Raw genomic sequence first — 25,329 nt, 5'->3', positions numbered from 1 at the left:
ACCACAAACTCAGAGTCCTGACGTCCCCATAAGTATCTGCCACCTAGGTGTGGGTTTACCCTCACCCCAATCCCGCGGCGCGGAGCCCCTCTGCACCCCGACTTTCCGGAGCGCTACAGCTGGCCCGGAACGGAGTGGCGCGCGGTTCCCCCGCCTCCAGCGCACGCCGTGACTCCAGCCCCGCGCTCCGCTCGTACTCCAGCCACGCCGCCGCCCGGCACTGCAGCGCCCAGGGAGGAGGCGCGGGCGGAAGAGGGGGAGGAGGACCGCAGCGTGCCAGCCGGGAGCCACTTTCCCGCCCCTCCTCTCGCCGCTGACACGCTCGGAGGAGTCACCACTCCTGCGCTGCAGGAGACAGTGGCAGACGGAGGCGGCCCTGGGGAGCGAGCCAGAGCGACGCCCGGGCGGCAGCGGCTGCAGCGCAGACAGCACCCAAGGCAAGGGGATCCCTGGCGCCTGGAGCGGTGAGTGAGGGACCCCGGGATTTCCCGAGGCTGCTTAATTTTCTTTTCAGACCCAGAGGATAGACGCTGCAGCCTGTGGGGAACTTTTTGCATCCTTGTGGAAGCGCAACTTTGCCCCGCCTGCACACGAGGGAGCGGTTGCTGGCGCCCGGTGCTGCCTGGCCGGGCGCTTTGCTGGGGCCGGACAGTTGAAGTGGGGTGTAGCGGACGGAGTGACACTCCCCGCGCCAGGTGCCCGGGGTAGGTCAGGGGACGTGGGCTCACCACTTACGTTGAATTCCGGGAAGAGGCAGGTGGGCAGCAGCGGGGATGCGGGACCGTGCCCTCCTTCTGCCCGGACCTACACGATCCCTTGTTTGTCTGGTTTAGTTCGATCGGTCGGGGAGGCTGATCCCAAACAAGCAGCTCTGAGCTGCTGACTGGGTGTCTGCAGGACCTCCATCCTAGCTTTGGGCTCAACTTTCCGGCGGGGATCCCTCTGCAGACGTGAGGGCGGCGGGAGACAGGCAGCCGCACTGGGCGCTGCGGAATCTAAAAACACTGGGAATTTAAAAACTACTCCACGTTAAGTCCCCGACGCTCCTGTCTATTGTCTACGAGAGAGGGATGGAGAGAGGGAAACCCGCGGGGCTGTGGCTGGAAGTGCCTGCAGCTCACCACACTACGCCTGCATTCAGCAAAACCCTCCCGAGCGCCCACTGTGCTCCACCCAGGTGCGGCTAGACAGACAAATGAGAGCGAGGCGCGGTGGGGGGAAAGACCCATCACCTGTAAACAATGCACCGAGATGATTTCGGATTGTGGTGAGGGCTGTGGAAGAGGTCACCAAATCCATCCATCACTGATCCTTCTTATTAGAGGGCTCCCCCCTGGGTTCTAGAACTGGGAAGACTTCGAGCGTGTCGCGGGGAGCGCCCCCGGCTGGGCCCGCGAAGACTGCGGAATACGGTGATGAACTTGGCATGGGGCGGTGGGAACCCCGCCGCAGATGCACGACCCAGAGCATTTCTGTGGGCACCCGGGCACCTCAGGCGCCCGGCACGCGGGGGCGGAGCGGGAGGGGCTGAGTCAAAGGGGCTGAAAGTGCCGCCTGGATGGCCCGAGCGGGGGACGCTCGCGTCACCCGCTACGTGTGCGAGTGATGCAAATGCAGACCCACGAGGGGCAGGCGGGGTGGGCGGTGCAGCGTGGGGGTGGGGGAGGCGGTGGAGTCTCCGTCTGGGAGCGCGCGCGTGTGTGTGCGTCAGAGGCTCTCGGGTGATGGATGCCGGGCGACCCCGCGGGCAGGCAGGGGCGGACGGACTGCGGCGGGGGCCGCGGCGGCTCGGAAAGCCTCGCAGGACCCGGCTGCGGGCTGACAGCCTGCTCCGCAGTGCGCCGCAGTGCCGGGAAGGCGCCTCGGCGGCCGGGCGCTCTCCGGGGAACCGAAGAGATGGAGCGTCTTTTAAGGCTCCAGGACAGGGACCCGTTGGTAGGGACCCGATGGTCTTGGTCTCCTCTCTCTTCGGACCTCCTCCCTGCATTTTAGCTGACAGTGCGAGAAAGTTGTTTCAGTTTAATTCTTGTCCTTAATCCTGGAGGAGAATTTGGCGTTAATCCCTTCCGGCGTTCAGCCGTTTTCGGGGCAAGCTCCGAAGGGCCTCGTGCTCGCGGCAAGTTTTCATGTGAAAGCTTCGATGCTGAGGTTCACGAGGGGAGCGGGGCTGACCCATCCCTTCACCACCCTTCAGTTTTGTCAGGCGGCGCGGTCTCCAAGGGGAGCTCGACAAAGGCTTGCAAGACAATGTGTCGCATTCTTCCTTTCTAACGAAAAAAAAATGTGTGTTAAAAACAGCACGACAAATGCATTCCCTAGTAGACCCACGTTTCATTATATGTGTTATCATTATCATTATTATTATTATTATTTAAAGACCCCACTTTCTGGAGATCTAATGGCAAAGGTTTTTCTGCTGGCTTGACTGAGTCCAAACATGCAGTATGTGTGGCAAAAGGAATGAAAGAGGGAGGGGCGGGAAAGGAAGGAAGAAAAGCAATTATCACCGAGCCCAGAGACAAAGGTCCTAGTTCGCACTTGCCCACGCATTATGTTATGTCACCTTGGGCAAGTGACTTACCCTCTCGGGTTCACAATGCCCATTTGAGACATGTGGAAAATAGCCCAAACCAGCTTCTATTACAAAGTTGTTTTGAGGACAAAAGAGATGATCTCAGAGAGATTTGAACATGCAAATTCTTTACGAATGGAAAATATTATGAAACAAGTCCCTTTAAGGGAGAAAAGAACAATTTTGTCTTAAAAAATTCTGGAGACTTCCCTAAGCATTGTTCCTTTAATGAAATTTGGCCTTCAGAGTCAGCAAATGTAGACAATAGACTTTTCCTAACAGTGTAATGTAAAATCAAATGCCATTAGCTGCTGTTTGGAGAAAGAAAGGGAACAAAGAAAAGTCTGGATTGCATCTGAATGTTCTGGTGATGTAGTAGAGAAATCAGATTTATCTTTTATGACTTAATAACAGTAAAAGTAGCTTCACTGGTCTGAACAGCAGACTAGCCTAAGAGCTTTCTGGGAAAAATCCCACTCATCATTAACTCTAGAATATTCCTTAAATGTGGAAGGTGCCTCAGAGAACAGGATGCAATTTCTGTCCTCAAGGCGATAACCGCAAAGGGCACCTTAATGTGCAGTGTGTCACGTGACTGCAAGTACCAGGAAATGCATTTCCTGTAATTAGGGATATTACAGTGGCTCCTACTCTGAGGTAAGCTTGTTGTCATATTTCATAAATAAAAACATCTGCTTTGTCAGAAAGCCTTCCAAACCAGCTCACTATGTTGTTATTCATGTTGTTCATACAAATGGTCAATTTCTGGAACTAGTGAAAGTAAAATGCCTCTTTTTATTCCATGAGGCCGCCTCACGGGAAATCCTAGGATTCACCACTATGCTTCTTGGTTCTGTATTCCTGAAATTTCTGTCTGACCCATGGTTTAGAACGTGAATATCATGGCCAATTAATTTCACACAAAGGTATCGATTTTATAAAATCTGTTTGCAAACCAAGGAGAGGCGGCTCCCCAGCTGTGTGCAATTTGGGGACAACATCAATGAATTGTTTTTTGTTTTGCTTTGCTTTTCAATTCCAGCCCAACTGAGCAACCAGAGTAAAATGTTGCAGTGGATAGAATTTGGAGCTTTATTCTTTATTTGAGGCAGCTTAGAGTATCCATGGGGGAAGAAGATACTCTTAATTCTTCCTGGAAATCTGTCCTAATGAGATACAAAGACACCATTTAATTTTATCCTGGATGCTGCTCATAGGGACTGTCTGTAGTAACACACCACCATGGCTTCCCTATTGGGAAGAATTGAACAAAATAAAGTAAATAGAGAGTGGTGAATTTGGATGGTTTGGTCCTTTATGGTCCTAGTATTCTTTCCCACCATGAAATGCCAACATATATGATGAGGTGTATTTTAAATTTGAACCTTGATTATAAGTAGAATATAGGAAATGCCTTTGATTAACTCACATTGAACTTTTGCTAGTAGGTATGGGCTGTTTCCAAAGAGGAAATGGTCTCAGAGTTTGTATTATGCCATGGGGGGTGGGGGACATTAATTAAAACATTTTTAAAAGGCCGTATTTGAAAAATAATATTCTCAGCTTAATGTAAAGCAAATATTTAAATTATTTAACATGACAACATTTGAAATGTTGTTTTTTTTTTTTTTTTTGCTCACCTAAAGTACATCATGCCTGCTATGTATGTTCCCATGGGTAGTATGTAACACAAATGACTCAGGCCGGACCCTAAGGATTATGTTGATGGGCTTTTGTCTTCTCTTAGCACTTGGACCCTCTGACAATTCAAGAGCCTGGTGAGATGTATCACAAGTTAGAACAAGTGCTTCTTTTGTCCTTTGCTGCTATTTGAAAATGCTGTGAATTAGAATCCTAGAGTAGCCAAACAGACCAGGGCTTCTCAATAGTTGTATGTATCACACCTACCTGGGGAGCCTGTTCAAATGGAGATTTCTGAGCCCTATCCAAGACATTTATTCTAAAGGAGGGTTTTGTGGGTGAGCTCAGAATATGCTGTTTATCTGGCTCTGCCAAGTGAGTTGGCTGTCATCATCAGGGGGCCACACCTGCAGGGGCCCTTCAATTAGGCAATGTGGCAGAGACCCAGAATGCATGGACTTTCTAAGGTATGCTGTTCTCTTTAATACTGATTTATATAGAAGCCCTTAGAGAAGTCACGTTCTAGCTGGCAAGGCAGGCTTAAAGATGACCACATTCTTTGGTAAGAGTCACAATGAGGCAGGTGTTTGGGAAGGACTCTGTGAGACAGTTGTGTAGATGATATCAAAGGAGGGCGTAGGCAGATGGAACGTCATGTATGGCTGGTCAGTGGAATAAAGACTGAAAATGTTAACCTTCAAGGCCTGCAAGGCTGTGGGTGGCCTGGCCCCTGCTCACTTCCACAGCCTCACTTTGAATAACCCCCAAACCTTTTCTTTCTTAGCAGCCTTCGAACATCAGCCCCTTCCTGCTACAACAACCTTGTCACCTGCTCTGACCTACCTTTATTGTATTAACTCCTTATATTCTTCAGATTTCACCTGGTCTTCTCTTCCTGGGGAAGCCTCCCCAACCTCTCTTGGGAGGTTAAATTTCCCTTTCCCTCATAGTGTACTTTTTCTTACAGGTAAAATCAGAGACCAATAGGGTGCTCAGTTAAATTTAAATTCAGATTAAGAATAAACATTTTAAAATATAAATGTCTCAAATATTGCATTGGACATACTTATATTAAAACATTATTTGTTGTTTATATGAAATTTGAGTTTAGGTAGGCACCTGTGTTTTTATTTGCTAAATCTGGCAACTGTTTATAAAGCTCATTAATTGAACCATTTCCTTTAAAAAAATTGAGATTCTTTCATTAATGCCTGTCTGTCCTGATTAAACTCCAGGAGGCCAAGGACAAGATCAGGGTAGGTGTTGTTTTGTCTTGCTGATTTGTTCCTAGTGTCTAAAAAAATATTATCTGGAACATAACAGGATCTCAGTAAATATTAGGAAATGAATCAAAGGGCTGTTTGGGAAAAATGGACAAGTTTCTCAACTCTCTGAGGTTATTTTTTCAGCTGTGAAAAGATGGATTTTTATATCTACTTTTTAGGATTGTGTGTGAAGATTAAATGGGAAAATAAGCACAAATCCCCTAGCATGTTACTATGTAGACACTGTACTTTCAAAGGTGTCCTTTCTCTTCTTTCAGTGTTTGTCTTATAAAATGAAAGAATTCCTTTTTAATATATGAAATCCCACTTCCTTTTTACTGTAATGCAGTCTCGTAAGCAGTCAGACAGTCAGATGCTTCCTGAACGTTTACCGAATGCAGGGTGCTCTGAAGGCTCAGCTGGGCAGTTCTCGAGGAGTGCCTATCTGCAGGGCGGTAGCACCAGGGAGCTGGTTTCATGGACTTTCATCGCTGTGCAGTCACACAGAACCTCACATTTGGAAGGGCCCTGTGTTCGACTGATGCTCTAGCATCACTGCTTGAAATTCTTGGAACAGGGCCTCCACGTTTTCCTTTTGCATTGGACCCTGCCAGTTATGTTGCTGGTCCTGGTAACCAGGGTGTGTTTCTATATAGCACGTGCATTGGGAGTGTTATATTTAGTCTTTCTAATGACCCCAGGCCTCTCATGACTTGGAGAACCTGTGATTTTTCCCAGGTATGGCTTAGAACCAACTGAGCCAAATTCAATGTCCTCTGCAATACACCATGACTATCCTCAATGATTATAGCCACCCAGTGTACCCAGACCTTTGATTGAGCATTGGGGGCTTTTAAAGAACTAGCCTTAGGTCTCCTGTTTTTAGGTCACCCCTGTGGACCTTTCCTCCCCATCACTGCTTCTGAAGAGGCTGAAGGACTGGAGCTTGAAGTTCTAGGCCTGCCTTTGCAGGAATGCCAGAGCATCAGCAGTGTGTTTTAGACCCGATCGCCTCCAGTGTTAGGGTTTTTTTTTTTTTTAAAGATTTTATTTATTTTTAGAGAGGGAAGGGAAGGGAAGGGGAGAGAGAGAGAGAGAGAGAGAGAGAGAGAGAGAGAGAGAGAGAGAGAGAGAGAGAGAGAGAGAGAGGGAGAGAGAGAGGGAGAGAGAGAGAGAAACATCAATGTGTGGTTGCTGGGGGTCATGGCCTGGAACCTAGGCATGTGCCCTGACTGGGAATCGAACCTGCAATGCCTGGTTCGCAGCCTGAGCTCAGTCCACTGAGCTACGCCAGCCAGGGCTGTGTTAGGGTTTTAAACTATGCAGATTTACGTAAGATAAATAGTGATCTTGAGGGGCTGAACTTTTCTAAGAGAAATATGAGGTGTTTGCTCTTTGCTTTAAATTACCCAGCTGAGTCATGTAGCACAGGAGCCTCTGCAGCACGGAACGGCCTGCGTTCGGCAGTGGGTAGAGAAGGTGACCCACTTTATCATTTCAAGCTTTGACTAGCTTGTTTTAAGTATACTCAATTTAATATTACTTTTTAGTAGTTCTTTTTTTTAGTTTTATTTTCATTGTTGTTGCAGTACAATTTTCTCTTACTCCCATCCCAGCCCGCCCACCTAGCCCTCCCCTTCTCCCTCCCATTTCCACCGCCCCTAGTTTTTTATACATGTGTCCTTTATAGTTGTTCTAAGTGAGCCATTTCTTCTTTATTCTATTTTGCACTTATGTGTGGTTTTTATTTAAGAAGTAACATTCTAATAATTCCACGGGGCTATTTCTCCTGTTTGCTTTCATACTATCATTAGACACGTTATGGGCTATATTGAACACCACAAAAGTAACTTAAGTATAAAGATTCTTTTTAAAGTATCCAGTTGAATCTGCAGCCTGGGTTTCCACTTGGCCACATCTGTGTGGAGGTAGAAATACAGACCCACAATAACAACCACAGTCATTTCTTTGGTCCCATTTTTGCTGCAAAGATTGCTCACAAATTTGCTGAGTCCTCAGGGATCATCCTGCAGTCCTCGTCCCGGGTCCTGCAGCACTGCCACCCGGAGAGCCCTGGCTCCAGTACTGTAGAAACTGCTGATGCTCGGTGTGCTCCTCCAGTCCCTGGAGGGCTTAGAAGATATGTGGCTGCATGGAGGCCAGTGAGAGGACACCTCAAGTGACACAGCATCCTGTATTTTTGTTGTCCCCTCTAGCTGTTGTCCTAGGACAGTAAAGAGTGGGTCTCAGGTTGCTGCTCACTTGGGATGAGCCCTTTCCCGGAGACCTCTAAGGCCCTGCCTTCCAGACATAGTCAGAGGTATCACAGTATTCAGCTAAATCATCAGAAGTTCATCCCGGATGTTTGTTGGATGATTACTGCAGTAGTGAAGGGTTGGAAATGTCCTAAATGTCCACCAGAGGGTGATCCGGTCAGTTATGGTTCATCTCAATCATGAAAAATGACACAGCCCTTGAAATGAATGAAGTACGTGATTAGTATGTCACTATTTTGAAGATATGTTATTAGTTCAAAATATAGCAATTTGCTGACCAGAGAATATGTGGAGTGTCTATATTTTTAAAAATTAAGGTGTATCTAAGAGTCTGGAAGAATAAAGACCAAACAGTTATCTTTTGGGAGAAAGATAGAGAGACCTTACACTTTCTACTTTGTATATTCAGAAATTCAATTCAGAATTACTTGAATTTTGGACAGTAAGCGCATATTACTTGTGTAATTAAGCCTTCAGTGAAGATGGTAACAGTTAGCTTCAAGATGCTCCTATGATGCTATTTTTCAAATACATGCCTAAACATGCCTAAATACTGATGTTTTAGTGGCTAGCAAGCCACGCCAGTCTTTCCCATGGATACTTTTCTAGTACCTAATATTGATAGGTAAGGTAATTGAAGTTGTGAGAACATAAATTACTTTAGTATTCAATAAAGCTATTTTCATTTTGAATGAAAAAAAGTACCCACTTATAACCTTTGAATGCAAGGGCCCTTGAGAAGGACGGCGCATTGCTGCCTTAGGTTATTAAAGCTGAGACCTGCCCCCTCCCCCATCCTGTTCCCAATAAATCTTATGTGTTCAATAGCTGTCAACAGCCTGTGTTATTACTTGGAATATTTTGCTTTTAGGTACATTTTTCATTCTGCTATGTCTGTGTATTTGATAGGATTGGAGATGGGCAATATTTTATGTTCTCTTCCTGTGGGCCTGGAAGGTCCTCCCTCCCACCGTTCATCCTCCCTACTTCCAACATTTGTCTATGAAAAGGCTCTTACCTGTCCTTCAAGCCTCAGCTTAAAATTTCGTGACCCTCAACAGCAGAATTCAGGGTGCTTTATCTCTCCCAGTCCCCTTGCAGCCACCGCTGCAGGAGCGCTGCTCGTATTTTGTCATTGCGTCCTTGCCACATGTGTCTTCCTGCTCGATTCTGAGTCCCTTGGACCTCGAGGGAAGAGGCCAAGTTACTGAGAGCTTTGTAACTCTCGGTGCTGGACATGCAGGGGCTGAAAATATTTTAAATAATTTTTAAACCTTTTTTAACTGAAATATAAAATACAGAGGTGAAAGCACATGGATTAAAAGGGTATATAACTCAACTGATTTTCACAGAATGAACACATCTCTTCAACCAACACCCAGGTCATGAAAGAGATCATTTCCAGAACCCCCTGTACGTCCTTTCCAGTCATAAACCCCTTCCACTATCCTGACCTCCACCCTTTCTGGTGCCTAACAAAGCTCTCCTGCTCAGATGAGCTTTTTGATTCCTGTCTGGGAAACTGGTTGGCAGAGCGCTGGCACTGCTGACGGACATGGGAGTGTCGTGACTGAGCCCATGATGCTGTCTCTAGATACCCAAACTGCCAATCCCCGAGGTGCCAGAGGCAGAGAGACAGTCCCTCGTTTATCCCACCCTCCTCTGGGCTGCAGAGCAGCTCTGCTTGTGACCCTAGTCTAAGTCCCTCAGGAGCAATTCTGTCACTTGACTTTCACATTTATCAGATTGGATGTTTCCTTCTGTTCCCAATTTGCTAAAATTTCTTATGAATGTGTTTAGAACTTCATCTAATGCTTTTAAGCCTCTAATTACAAAATCATTTTTTTTTAATAGCTAAAGGCTTCAGAGTCTCTATTTCTTCTTCTGTCAGTTTTGGTAAACTACATTTAAAAAAAAGAAATTTGTTAATTTTTATCCAAGTTGTCAAATTTATTGCTTATCAATTTTTTGATGTAGATTCTAGAACTCTAGAGTCCCATGGCATTACCTTAAGATCTTAAAAATATATATAAATTATTTAAGATGCATTATTTCCTACTTTGTAGGGGCTGGAGTGGTCTCACAGTTTTGGCAGAAGATTTACTTCTCCTGGAAGCCAAATAGATTATCATGCAAGATATTTTCTCTAGGAAGCCAGAGAGCAAATTATCATGTTGGATATTTTTAGTGTTTCATGGAATGGCTTCTGTTAGTATCCTCTTATGTAAAAAGAAGAACATATATCAGATGGTGTATCTTTGTTGCTCAATAAATCACTGATGTGTTAAAAAATATATTTCTATTTCACTTGAACATGGAATAATTTCCTTGGTTACATGCAAATATATAACTCATTATTTATCATTGAATGTCAACCCTAAAAATACCAGAAATTAATAACCAGATAAAATGACATAAACTTAATTAATTAAAAATATTTAAATGAAAGAACTCATGTTTGTAGATGATACCAATGTCTTTGAAAAGAAAAACATTGGTAAAAATGAAACACTCATAGGCTTTCTGGGGATCCACTGGTTATTTCATGCTACATGTGTTTATAATCTGCAAGGGTGAATGAATCATGACTTGAATTTTTTTTGACAAGGGTTTGATTTTGTGACAACCGTGGGCCTTACTTGATCCTTATTACATCTCTGCCTGCCTTTATATAGACCTGTCAGGCTATGGAAGACTGCACGTTGTGTCTTTCAAGGCGACTGTAGGGGAAGTGATCTCGCGGAATGCATACTGGTGTGGTTTGTGGGAGGGCTCTCTGCATCCCAGCAACTCATTCAGCTAGTGACTCAGCATTGTGTGTTTACAAAAAACTGGTTATCTGCTGTCTTTTCCCGAACCCCATCTATTCCTTCTTTTTCCTGATATCCAGCCATTCTCTGTCTAATGTCATGAATTTCTCATCGACTTTTCTATTTCTCCTTTAATCACACTTGCCTTCTATGCTGGGTGGGCAAGTATTTGTCAGACATGTATTACTACATCATACTGCCTAACTAGTCCCTACAAAAGTTAGTAACTTAAAGCAATAGTAATTTCTGTTCATCCATGCATCTGTGGATTGGCTGGGGGCTAGGTGATCTAGGTTGAGCTTACTGAGTTTTTTCCAAGTCGAAGGTTAGATTCAGGTTTCTTTTTATTTCTTTCTTTTTTATGCTAGCCTGAGGACATGCTTATTGATTTTAGAGAGAGGGGAAGGGAGGAAGAGAAACAGGGAGAAAAACATTGATGTGAGAGTGAGACATCGACTGGCTGCCTCTAGCACACACCCGACTGGGGCCCAAACCCACAACAGAGGCATGCGCCCTGACCGGGAACCAAATCTATGATGCTCCAACCACTGAGCCACGCCGGCCAGGGCTGGGTTCAGGGTTTTAATCCTACTTGGAATAATTGGCTGCCCAGTTTTTTTTGTTTTTTGTTTTTTTTTTTTGCATGGAGAAGGCAGCAGTACAAGAAAGGTGAGTGGAAGCTGGGGCCCTTTCACTTAAGCCCACTTTCCATCGACTAAAGATGTGCAGAACATGGGGAACATGTTCTCCATGGAACATGCGGGAACATGCGGGAAGTCCCGCATGACATGGCACCACCTCACGTATGCAACGAGTTTCTGGTACGCCTTCAAACATCTACATAGGGGAAAATTTTTTCTGCTAATTTAAGCCTAGAACCTTTTCTGTTTTATGTATAAGCACAAGGATTTTGTTCATGACATTTGATACAGTCAAACATTTATATGTTTTTCAGTAGTGGAACTACTTATATATCAAGGAAAAATTGTATTTTGTTTTGTTGAAAGTCTTAACCAAGAACTCTTCATCATGTCCCGAAGTCACACCACCAGTGGCCACAAACACTTATGATACTCGAGTTGCTAACAAGCTCAGCCTGGTTTGCCTCACTGGTGTTCACTGTGTTCATGGTGATTCTACATTTAGAAGTAAGCAGCTCATATTTTCATCTTGTATTCTGAGTTGTTCCACTATAACATCTACATATTTAAAAGCACAATTTATTATTTCTTTTATGTCTCCTTACTACAGTTATGGTATTATATAGATATTTTAAATTTATGTGTGTGCAGGTAAGGTTATTTTGCATATGAAAATTATTTAATAACACATTGCAAAATATGTGTTTTAGCAGATGTTGTTGGGCCCTCTAAATTCTCCATATTTTAGCAGCAAGTGCGGTGAACTGATTGCTGTTTTAGGTGGTAAGGGGCACAAAGTAATGCAGGGAGGGCTCTTCAACCTTAGCCCTGTGTCTGAAGGGACGGTGCTTGCTTTTTCTGTGGAGACTGCCACATACTCTCCCTAGCAGTGGCAGTGAAGGGAGTAGAGCTGGACCTGCCGACAGAAATGGTGTGTCTGTAGGGAGTGTGCAAGCCTTTATCACACTTCTGCTTCGGAAGCTTACCCCGAATGCAAGCAGTCTAGGGATTGGTGCTGTGAAGGCACTGAGTTTTTACTATACTGCTCAAATCTTGATTAGTATTGGGTAAAAGCAGGGTAGTCCATCACTCCAAGTAGGGTTGGAAACCTGAACCCAACCTGCAACTTGGAGAAAACCCGTCAGAGAGAAGAAACCATCTGATGTGCTTGAAGATGGCTCTCCAACACCTGTGGGAGATGCCCGTAGGAACCTGGTGGTTTCTCCCTAACTCTGTTATTAAAATCCTGTTATTCCCTGAGGTCACTGTCAGACGGTGCTTCCTGCGGGGATTCCACTGCCAGCGTTTTCCGTGTATGAGGGTGGGAGCTCTCTGAATTGCTTCCAGAAGAGATTCTAGAAGAAGAGAGAGTGAAAGCTTGGCATCCTATCTCGATCCATAGTCAAGGATATGAATATTTTCCTATCAGCTGAAAACGCTGTGAGGGTAACTGGGGAGAAATAAGTCAGAAGACAGTGAAAGAGTGACTGGGACTGAGTAATAAACGGCGCTCTGTGTGCCCTTTAATCTAAAGTCGGAGTATTGATAAGGGCTCACAATCTTTACTGGCCAGCAGTGGACGTTGTTGGTTCAGGGCTCACTTCACTTATTGACAAATACATCACAGCTAATTGTTTGCTCAACATTCATTGCTGTGAACCTGAATATGTAATGATTGTGCCAGCCTTTTGGGATGCAGATGTGTGTGAAAAAGAAGGTTTGATTACACTTAAAGGCAGTGAATACAAAAGAATAAAATAAAATTCAAACCTATAAAGGTTAACATTCACTTCCCAGAAAGCCTAAGGAGAAAAGCCGGTGATTAATATAATTGATTGTGAGACAGGACTGGAGCCCATCTCATACCCGCAGCTTTATCTAACATCGGAAGAATGACATGATTCTTCTTAAGGGCAGATAGCAAGCAACACAAGCTGCTGGCTGTGGAAGATTTGGAGACATGTGAGCTCCGCCTACATGGCACACAGATGGGGCCTGAGCCAAGATTAAAGGGGTGTTTTGCCGTGGGGGTCTAATTCAGTTAGTCCCAATTTTTTGGCATTAAGCACTCCCTAATTATTACCCTATTACACAGTTGCTACTCTGATTACCACGTCAGACACTTGGTGTATAACATCATACTCATTTAATAAAGCTCCTAAACAAGGTGGAACCTGACAGTTCGTGCTATATACAATTGCTGGCTTAGAAATTTTTTTCACTTAGTAGATTTTGACATTGGGTACTATAAAAATTTAAAAAACACATGATGAACTATCTTTGTCTAAGGTCACAGTGCGGTACAGTGTGTGCCTGAGTTCTTGGGGCTTCCAGCGAGATGTTTCTGAAGTGACTTCTGCCAACCTCCTGCTGCTAACGTCACTATTGTGTTCTGCTGGTGTGTGTGTGTCTGTGGGGGAAAGTGTGTGTGTGTGTGTGTGCACGTGCATGTGTATGCATGTGCATTTCCTCTTGCTGCTGTGGATGTACTGTGACCCCTTCGCTTGGGAAACCACAACAGTGTTAAGTGCCTTCGCAGGGTCTTCTGATCCTAATGTGCCTTTCTGCTCGGAGGGGTTTGCTCCTTCCCTTGGAGGGAAGCTGACTGCTGGTGTTTGGTCTGGCTGACATATGACGACAGAAAACTCACTTCTTAATGGTTTCCACTGTCTCTCTGGCTGATGGCCTTGAGAATTAGGATGTCTAGCTTCTCCCTGTACCAGGCAGCCTCTGTGCTTGTCCTCACCCTGAAGGCCATTCCGGTTTACATTCCAGGGAGTTCAGCTTACATTCTAATGATGGCAAGAGCAATTTATGATGATCTTTTCTGATCATATCAAATTTTCCTTCTTTTTACCCAAGCTAAATTTTTCATTCAAAATTCCAAACTTAAGTCTAAGAACTAGCACGTGTCTTTCCTTGCACATGCCTTAGGCTAACAGATTTCTCATGTCTCAGAAGAGATGAAATGCAGGGTCAGTGGTCAGATGTAAATTCTGGCTCTTAGCTGAATTTTTTAAGTGTGCCAACAGCCTCTAAGTGTACAGCCCTGTCAGCAAATTGATCATAATGTTTTATTTGTAAAATGCTCAGCAAATACTTAATTATAAAATTAAAATTTATTACCTTTGTTAAATAGTAGGATAATTAGAAAAGGAGGAGATTTAGATAAATCTCAGCATTTATTATTTAGTCCTGATTCATATAAAACTGCCTTTGGAGTTTAAGTTTGGCTTTTTATTTGTTTGCTTATTAGCTGCAAAGCTCCAGATAGGCTAAATGAAATAAATGCAGCATCACAGGATGTAATGAAAACTTGCATCAAAACTACTTTAATCCAATTTAGCACAGTTATTGCCCTTATTGGACATGCTTTCCTATGGGGTCATAAAAGGTACTTGAATTTATCTGCAGATAAAAAGACAAGTAAGTTATTTAATAACAGCAGTCTTTACGTATTTAAAAGTTAAATGCACAAAAGATGGTGCCTACCTTCTTAAGAGGAAGCAGGAGGAAATAGACTTGAGTGGAAAATGGAAATATTCTTTTAAATGAAAGAGAAATTTCAGTTTAATTTCAGTCAACAAATCGATCATCTCCCTTATGCAAGGGCTACTCTGTGCTTATAGGGAAAATGAGGAGGGGGGGTGGATGCAGCCTGGGATCTCCAGCTCGCAGGCCTGGGGGGCTCAGATGGGTTACCAATAGGCACAGGAAAATGAAGGGTGGGAGCTCGGTGAAAGCAGTCAGCACTCCGTGGTGGTTGGCACATTTGTTTAAGGAAGGGTTTCTCAGTCTCAGCACTACTGCCACGTGGGCCAGATAATCCTTTGTTGTGGGGGCTGTGCTGTGTTCTGCAATGGCTGACAGCTCCTCCTGCTCCTGCCCCCACCCCCATGCCTCCCGTATTTCCCCCTGCAGTATCCACAACCCAAAATGGCTCTGGACACTGCCACATGTCCCCAGGGTCGGAGTAGAGAGTGTGCACAATCCCCCCGGTTGAGAACCACTCACTGCCTTAAGGATGAAGAAAAACTTCAAAACCAGTCACATTTGAGATGAACGTGGAAGGGCAGGTAGAGCCAAATCAGGCCATTTTGCTGACAGGGAATTGTCTTCATCAGAACCGTGCATTCAGAAAGATGAATCTGAAGTCAGGCGTAGGGTGGCCTACAGTAGGAAGGGCCGTGAGGGAGAGATACCTGCTAGGACTGGCCAGTTTCGGTTATTTCGTGAACATGGACACCCACTCTTCACGCGTTCTGTGAAGCAGCCCTCACACTTACTGTGCTTCTCTCAAGTGCAGGCACTGGCTGTCCCAGTGACTGGAGGTAGGACAGCAAATGAGACAGTCTCTGTTCTTGAGCAGCTTACATTCTGGAAGGGGAGGAGACAAACACGACACATAAAAATATAGCTCAAATACTTTAAAAATAGTACTTACACTCTATGAAGACAGTAAAACAGTTGAGGTGACCATTAGTGACTAGAGAGGCTGCTGCTATTAATGATCAAACTTATAATGAAGATATACTGACAACTTTGTTGCAATGAAATTTACATTTACATCAACACTCATTAGAAATCTCATCCCTAGGTGGCCAAAAATAGAGGTAAAATAGAATGTGTTTCTTCCCTGTTGACATATAGAAGTATCTTTACAAAGAACATAACTTTGTAAGTTTATTCAACAGAAAGGGATTTTACTTGTATGACTATCAGGACACTTGGACAGTTCCTTGTAAAACAGTGGGACAGATTACCAGGCAAGAAGAAACAAGGCAGCTAATGTTTGCTGCGTTGCAGCACACGCCAGCCAGCGGTGCTTCTGGGCACCTGGGCATTGTGTTTCAATCACAGCTGGAGGCCAGGGCCCCAGAATCTTTCCCGTGGAATACAGTTTCCCAACAGGCCTTCTGTCCTTTCGTTCTGTCCTTCTTCAATACATTATATGTTTATAAAGCACAAAAATGTCACACCCATTTTCATGTTAAAAATCACTAATGGCTCTCCATTGCCTTAAGATCAATTAGCAATTTCTTAGCAGGGCCCAGTGAATTTCCTCGGGTCGTTTAAAGCCCTGTGCTCTCCCTCTACCTCCTCGGAGCCTCCCTGCCTGCTGGAAGCTCTCCACTCCACCCCACAGCCCACCTCGATAACTCCCTGTCATCCTTCAGGACTCACTTAGAGGTAGCTTCCTTACAAAATTCTTACCTGATCATCTCTGGTCTAATTTAGACGCCCTTCCAAGGTGCAGTGGGTGCACTTCTTATGCAGTGGCCACACCTACGACCGTTATGTGGGTGCTTGTTTTCTTGTCTGGGTTCTTGAAGTTTCATCCTGGTGGATCTGGCAGGCTTACACAAGGGCCCAGTACAATCAATAATACTTGTGGGGTAATGCATTTTAGAAATGAAAAGGCTGGTCTCAAAAGCATGTGTTACTTGCTCAAAGTTACAGAGCTGTAAATAGAGGATCTCTACCTGTGGGGCTTAAAACCTCAGGTTCTCTCTATGTTCCAAGAGAATCTGTGTGTTCTGTGGAGCTGTGTGGGCACATTACAGAGAATCGTTTGGCTAAGATGGTTTACTGGCAGCCTTGCTGAGAAGTATTCAGTAATATTCATTATTAATCAAACAGCAGACGAGACTCTGACTTGAGCAGTTTCTTTCTTTCTTTGAGGTGCTTCTGTGATGATCAGCAGCCTAGGATTGCCAATGCCTGAGTCCTCTCTGTTCTCAGCCAGTGAAGCACCAGCACTGGGAAAATCTAGATTTCTGTTTCTCATTGTTTGATTCATTAATATTCTATTAGACATTTGCACACGTGCTTTTTGTTATGATACCTGGTATGCTTCACTGCTTCTCCACACCCATTCTGTCATAATGTCAGTCTGCAAAACTGTATTGGGATGTGTGGAAAAACTATGCAGTATGTAATAATGCACAATCAAAACTGCTAAAATATTCAGTGTGTTGTTTAACGGATTTCTAAAATTGCAGCACCTTTGATTCATTACTTACTATTCTTTAGTCCTCATGCTTTTTTTAGACACTAAAATGCAAAGTGGACAAAGTAGAGAGGAATTTTGTTATATCGTTCAGCTACATCTAAGCTCGTCCCTAAGTTTATGACTCTAGTAAATAGCAACACATTTCCTTGAGCATATAGAAATGTAAAGAACAACTGCAAAACAGAATGTTTCGAGTAATATGCTGGAATTCTTTTCAGATGTCAATGCCCCTCCAGTGCATGTGTTAAGTGGGTATGTAATGATTATAGCAAATGAAGGTTTTTTCCTTCAAATCTTGGGTTTCTACCATCACCACTTCTGGCCAACCTAGATGGGTTTGCATGTCAGCTGTGGTATGTAGGCTTCTTCCCTGGGCAGGTGTGTGCTCTTTTAGCGATATGCTAACTACCTATGGTAAGTTGTATTAATAGACTAATAGTGATAGTAAATATTTGTTATTGCCTGGGTGTTTGTTATAGTACTTAGGCTATTTTTGTGCACTCTCTCATTTAATTTTCACAATTCTATGAGATTGGTACAATTAAATTTTAAGTGTTTTCTGGTAAATTCTAAACATTTAAGGAAGATATAATATTAATTCTACATAAACTGTTCCAGAATATAGCAAAGTTGGCATACACTTTCCAACTCATTTTATGAGGCCAACATTACTACTAAAGCTAGACAAAGATATTGCAAGAAAAGAAAATTTCAGACCAATATCCTTTATGAACATAGACAAACATACTTTCAATATACAAGGAAATTGAACTCAGAAATGTATAAATGGGATAATACACTATGACAAAGTTTTTATCCTAGGAATGCAAAGTTGAGAATAATATCAACAGTCTGATAGATTCAGAAAAAGTATTTGATAAAACTTTGCATCTATTTATTATTTAAAAAAAAAACTCTCAGCAGACTCAGAATAAAAGGGAGCTTGCATATAAAAGGCATCTATAAAAGCCTTACAGCAAAGATAATATTTAATAATGAAAGGCATAATGCTTTTCCCTTAATACTGGCAATTAGGTAAGGATGCTTATTTTAACCATTCTTATTAAAAAATATATTAGAAGCCATAGCCAAAACAAGCAAAAGAAATGAAAGGTATGGAGATTGGAAAGGAAGAAATAGAGAACTGTCTAGACTGACAGATGATATAGTTCCAAGGAATTGACACAAAAAACTTCTGAGACAAATGTATCATAGTCTTACCCTGATGTTCTAGCAATAAACAGTTGGAAATTCAAATTTAAGTAAATTTTGTGTATATTTGAAATAGTACACGAAAAGAAATATTTAGTTATAAATCTATCAAAATACATGCAGTAGCTTCATTCTGAAAACTACGAAGCACCAATGAAAGATATTGACACTCTGAATAAATGGAGAATTATACTGTGTCATAGACTGGAACACTCAGTGTAGTAGAGATGTCAGTTTCCCTCAAACTAATCTATGGATTCAATGCATCCGAATCAAAATCCCAGCTGGACTGATCAACAAGCTGACTCTAAAATGCATATGGAAAGGCAAGAGAACTAGAAGAATAGCAGAACAACTTTGAAATGAACAGTTGGAGGATTAACATCATTTGACTTTGAGATCAACTCTTAAGCTACAGGTATCAAGACAGTGTTATATTGGCAAAAGGACAGACATAGAGAAGAATGGAAAAAAATAAAGATTCTAGAAATAGACCCATATATATGCATCATCAATTGATTTTTGAAAAAAGTACAGAGTATATTGAACCTAGACTGGTTCAGTAGAGAAAGAATAGTCTTTTTACCAATGATACTCAAATCTTTATAAATCCAAATGCAAAAAGATCCCACAATTTTTTATTCATACCTTATACTATATGCAAAACTTAATTCCAAGTGGAGCATAGAAGCATTAGTGAAACACAAAACTATAAATCTCTGGAAGAAAATATTAGAGAAAATCTTTGTGATTTAAGTTCAGGAAAAGATTTCTTAGATATGAAATCAAAAGCATGATCTATAAAAGAAAATCTTGAAAAATTTGACTATCAAAACTAATGACTTCTGTTTGGACACTATTAAGAAAATGAATATCAAGCCATAGACTGGGAGAAAATATTGGCAAAATCTTTATCCAATCAGGGACCTGTATGGGTAATATATAAATAACTCAAACTCACAAATTAGAAAAACAACCCAGTAAAAACAATGGGCAAAATATTTGAAGACACCCTTCACCAAAAAATATATATGGATGGCAAAGGAGCACTGAAAGATGTTCAACATCATTTCTCATCATTGAAATGCAAATGAAAGCCACATGTGTTTGTTGTACATTGTGCACACACAGATGGGAGCTTACTGTGTGGGGTTTTCATTTGTGGGAGATTTAAATAGATATGGATTGAATTTTACATCTACTAGAGTAACTAAAATAAAACAAACAAACTGACAATACTAAGTGCTTGCAAAGACGTGGGACAGTTGGAGCTCTTATACACAGCTGATGGAAATGCAAAATGGTACTTCGGGAAACACTTTGGCAGTTTCTTATAAAATTTAACATCTATTCACCATATAGCCCATTCATCCTCATTCTTGATATTGATCCTTATCACACATGAAATGAAAACTATGTTTACAAAACACCCTGTATGTAAATGTTTATTTAGGCTTTACTCATGTCTCTAAAACTTGGAAACAACTCAATGTATTTTAGCTGGTGAATGGTTAACAAAGTATGGTTTATTCAGCCAGTGGAATGATAAATAATAGAAAAGGAACAAACTGCTGATGAATGCAACAACAAGGATGACTCTCAAATGCATTATGCTAAGTGAAAGCAGTAGCCAAATACAGAAGCTACATAATATATGATTATGGTAGTTTTATGACATATTGGAAATAGCAAAGAAAAAAAAAAGATGGTTCCCTGGGGCTGGGATGAAGGGAGTTGTTCACTGTAGGTGGGCTTGGGGAATTTGGGGGGTGACAGAACTGTTCTATATCTTGATTATGATATATTGTGTGTTTGGCAAACTTGCAGGTATAACAGGGTGAATTTCACTGCATGTAAATTATACCTTCACAAAAGGTTCTAAAACAATTTAATGTGTTACCTCTCCAAGTAACTTTTCCATAACACTTAGATGTGTTTCTAGTTTGGTCTCCCTGTCCTTGGTGCCTCCTATCCTTGTCTTCAGTAACTGGCTCTTCTCCCAGCTCCCCCATTGCTGTCTGGATGGACTCTAGCTCCTGCTAATTGACCATCTAGCTCCACCAGGCACTGCCCCCCTCTGATCAGTTGCACAAAATTGACTTTTCCAGAGCTAATCCCTTGCAAACCCCATGTTTGATCTCATTATACATACTCTCCTTTGAAGCCAGAGCTTGGCAGTTTTTTACTTTTTACCTGTTTACCTAGAGGAGGATAGATTCCTTCCACAACCTCCTTGGCATGTTTGCTTCCACAGGCTCACCCAGGCTACTGAATGATGCTGCCCAGTTTTCTTTATCTAGATTTTCAGTGGACATATGGTTGAGTTTTATAGCAGATTATAATTTAGGACACCTAATAATTTCTGGCTCAAATGAGAACATTTTAGTTTAAAAGGTGGAGGGACTTCTGGCCAAATGGAAGTGTAGGTAGATGTCTTTGCTTCCTTACACAACCAAAAGAAATACAACAACAAATTTAAAAACAAAAAACAGCCCTAACTGCCAGAAAATTGAACTGTATGGAAGTCTAACAACCAAGGAGTTAAAGAAGAAACATTCATCCAGACCAGTAGGAGGGACAAGGACAGGCAGCTGGGGCAGAGAAGACTCAAAGCAAGGTGATGGACTGAGTGGGTGAGGCAGCAACTGGCGGATCAGAAATTCCCACATTTATGTGAAGATACCAGGAGGAACAACTGAGGAGCGAGACAGACCACACAACCCAGAGTTCCAGTGTGGGGAACTAAAGCCTCAAAACCTCAGATTGTGAAAATCTGTGGGGGTTGCAGCAGTGGGAGAAATTCCTAGTCTCACAGGAGAGTTTGTTGGACAGATCCACGGGGTCCTAGAATATACACAAACCCATCTACCTGGAAATCAGCACCAGAAGGTCCCAATTTGCTTATGGCTAGTGGAGAAAGTGGCCAAAAGCAGGGCAAGAGCCGAGCAAGTGACACTGTTCCCTCTCGGACCCTCCCCCACATACAGCACCACAATGTAATGCAGCAACATGGGTTGCCCCCACTCTGGCAAATACCTAAGGCTCTGCCTCTTACAATGTAACAAGTGCATGGAGACAAAGAAATATGGCCCAAATGAAAGAATAGGTCAAAACACCAAAAAAACCCAAATGATGAGAAGTTAGCCAACCTATCAAATAAAGAGATCAACACTGGTAATCAGGATGCTCACAGAAATGATTAAGTATAGACACATAAGAGAGGAAGAAGTGAAGGCTATGCAAAGTAAAATAAAGGAAAATATACAGGGAACCAAGAGTGAAGGGAAGGAAACCAGGACTCAAATCAACAATTTGGACCAGAAGAAAGAGATAAACATTCAACCAGAACAGAATGAAGAAACAAGAATTAAAAAAAAAATGAGGAGAGGCTTAGGACAACTTTAAATTCTTCAACATCTGAATCATAGGGGTGCCAGAAAGAGAAGAGGAAGAATAAGAAATTGAAGACTTATTTGAAAAAATACTGAAGGAAAACTTCCCCAATATGGCAAAGGAAATAGACTTCCAGGAAGTTCAGGAAGCTCAGAGATTCCCAAAGAAATTTGACCCAAGGAGGAATACACCAAGAAACATCATAATTAAATTACCCAAGATTAAAGATAAGGAGAGAATCTTAAAAGCAGTAAGAGAAAAGTATACAGTTACCTACAGAGGAGTTCCCATGAGACTCTCAGCTGATTTCTCAAAAGAAATCTTGTAGACAAAAAGGAGCTGGAAAGGAAGTACTCGAAGTTGTGAAAGCAAGAACCTGCATCCAAGATGACTCTATCCAACAAAGCTATCATTTAGAATGGAAAGGCAGATAAAGTGCTTCCTAGATAAAGTCAAGTTAAAGGAGTTCATCATCACCAAGGCCTTATTATATGAAATGTTAAAGGGACTTATATAGGAAATAGAAGAAGACAAAAAATTATGAACAGTAAAATGACAACAAACTCACAATTATTAACAACTGAAGCTAAAACAAAAACAAAAACAAACTTAGCAAACAACTAGAATAGGAACAGATTCACAGAAATGGAGATCACGTGGAGGGTTATCAGCAAATAGGGGGAGGGGGAAGAGTGGGGGTAAAGGTACAGGGAATATGAAGCATAATTGGTAGGTACAAAATATACAGGGGGAGGTTAAGAACAGTATGGGAAATGGAGAAGCCAAAGAACTTATATGTATGACCCATGGACATGAATTAAGGGGGTGGGATGCTGGTGGGGGTGGGGTGCAAGGTGGAGGGGAATAAAGGTGAAAAATGAAACAACTATAATAGCATAATCAATAAAATATACTTAAAAATATTTTATGTTAGTAAAAAAGGTGGTGGGGTACTATTAATAATTATTCCAGGATATCAGGTATAAACTACAATTGTCCCAGGAATCTGAGATACATGGTCACACTAATTCCATGGCACAGATATTCTGTGCAGGCATTCAACAATTATTCATATTCACTTTTAAGCTGGTTAAGTTAAAAGTGGCTATATAAGCAGTTCTTCATTTTTCTGCATGAATTGCCTAGTACATTGCTATGGTATACTCAGCTACAACATAATTCTCCCCTTTTTCCTATTCAAGGAGCTATATCAGAATGCAAATGAATGAGAGTCGATACTTTAGGGTAGTGGTTCTCAAATTTTACTGTGTGTACAAATCACCCAAGGTTCTTGTTAATGTAGATTCTGATTCATTAGGTCTGGGGTGAGACAGGGCATTCTGCATTTCTAATGAGCTCCCAGGTAATGCCAATACTGCTAAGCCCATAGACCAGTCTTTGAGAAGCAAGGCTCCAGAGGAACCTTTCAAAGTCACTGGCCAGTTTAGAAACTCAGATTGTTGGTAAGACAAAGCACCTGATTTCTCATCTGATTGCTAGACACTCAAGTACTGAGACACTAGAACAAAGATCTGTTGATTCATAGTAATTAAATGTTTTGTTCCAATAAAAATAGTGGAGAAAATTCACCCTAAATTTCTTAATGAGGTCTATGCAGCCAAAGGCAGTAAAGACCATTCATTGCTTCTCTTTAGTGTAAGAAAGCTTGAGGGAAATAGCTATATTCTGCACACACACAAAAAGAAATGAATGGATTATTGCAAACAATTTCTCTTAAAGTAATTTTAAAGAAAATGGCTTTCTGATATTCAATTAAATTACAGTGTTTTCAGATATGAAATGAGATATAGCTTCCATTATTACCTTACATTGAAATTTGATAACTATCACCAAATGGAAACAGTCACAGTAAATACACGTGTGTGCATGTGCCAAGCAGAATTTGTCATAAACCCTCTTTTTTCTTCATGAGATTATTTTCAAGTGTATCCAAATTTAGTTATTTTCTCTGTGATAGTTATCAACATGCAATGTACTATTCCAAATTAAGGTATTTTAGTAATACCCACAGTTACTGTTTATCAGTTTTGTTTGACCAAATACATGTTCTGGTAGAATTCTAGTTTGATATATTTCCCCACCCCTTTCACATTTAGCACAGTGTAGAGGGATTCCTGGGTGGTTTCAGACCCAAATAAATGAATCACAAATGTGAAAAATGGAATTTCTGGACATACAGAGACTCAGCACAAAGAAGTCAGGACTCTGTTTCCTCGCAGAGCTAAACTAGATTAATGACCCGCCCCACATTGATTTATTGTATGCATTCTTCCCATTGTTCCCTTTTCATGTGCAGATACACACCGAGTGCTCCCTGGTTCTGTTTTACTGTCTAGTTTAGACACATTAACTGGTTCATTTCTGAGGAAGTCACAGATGTCAAATAAATAACCAGTAACAGTGATAGACAAGTAAGTTTTTTTTTCTAATTTCACTTTCAGTGTTTTAGTTTGTGTTAGCTTATAAATTTGTTGAGTACTGTCATTTTTCTGTGAAAAATGCAAACCCTTTTATAGAGCGCAAAAGTAGTAATTTATGTACTGAAGTTAAATCCTCTCCTGATTTCTACTCTCAAGATTCAAAGTAATTGCATAACAACACTGATTACCATACATGCTGAGTTTTAGTGTTAGGTAACAAATCAAAAACTGACAGTTGTTATGCCAGCTTTCTAATTACTAGATGAAGAAAAACAGACCAAAAGCTGTTAAAACACTTGCCTAACTGAGGAACAAGTTAGTGACAAAAGTTGTCTTGAAATCCAACCTCCTTCATTCATAGTTCAATGCTGTTCTTGTACTGTTTTCTCTTTGTTTTCCTTTTGTGTTATGTAATTTTAAATGTTCAGGACATCTGCATATTTTGTAAATTTTATTTTAAAGAACAGAAAATATCAACAGAAAGTATCAATGAAGTATCAAGGGTGCATCTAGGTCTCCAAAATATGCATTGAGTTTGTTCCAGATTTACTAAAACAATTTCTTTCTGCTACTTTTACTTGCTTCTATCATCCTCCAAAGAAATAGACAAACATAAGCACCTGCTTTCAATTATTCATGGACTTCCTACTGAAATTAAGAAACATTAAATATCAAAATAAAGTTTAGCAGAGGGGACTGACAGGCAGCGTGGAGGCCGTGGGCAGCACTGCAAGCATTTGTATGTAGCAGCAGGTACAGAATGACTGTTAACTACTCTAATGGCAGTCAAAATCGCCTGAACGGGTGGGAAAGGAGCTGGCCAGAGTGCTGAAATGCCGGGCCAGTCTAACAAAAACACATAGAGCAGCACTTCCTGAACTTATTTGACCATGGAACAATTGAAGCTAAATCCAGTAGTCAGTTATCAGTTCTCATCTTTGTTAACTATGAGCAATTTTTGACACAGTTGGTCATTCCCTCTTTGTGCTAATTGTTAAGAAATTGTCTATCAGCTCAAAATCTATTTATATACCCTTTCTGATGCTGGCAGTAGACTCTGCATAC

General features: G+C 41.9%; 1 protein-coding gene across 1 annotated transcript in view; it reads left to right on the top strand.

Annotated features, from left to right (window-relative positions):
- Positions 1-366: 366 nt before the first annotated feature.
- SV2C (synaptic vesicle glycoprotein 2C) overlaps positions 367-25,329 on the top strand; it is a 190,364-nt gene continuing 165,401 nt past the window's right edge. Inside the window, exon 1 of the mRNA XM_045848231.1 lies at positions 367-464. The gene's annotated coding sequence lies outside the window, so the exon portion shown is untranslated. The remainder of the gene's footprint in view (positions 465-25,329) is intronic.

The sequence above is a fragment of the Phyllostomus hastatus genome, unplaced genomic scaffold, assembly GCF_019186645.2.
Source record: "Phyllostomus hastatus isolate PE091 unplaced genomic scaffold, TTU_PhHast_1.1 phas_contig_58, whole genome shotgun sequence".
Taxonomy (NCBI): domain Eukaryota; kingdom Metazoa; phylum Chordata; class Mammalia; order Chiroptera; family Phyllostomidae; genus Phyllostomus; species Phyllostomus hastatus.
The sequence above is the reverse complement of the archived record's forward strand: the minus strand, read 5'-3'. Positions and strand labels throughout refer to the sequence as shown.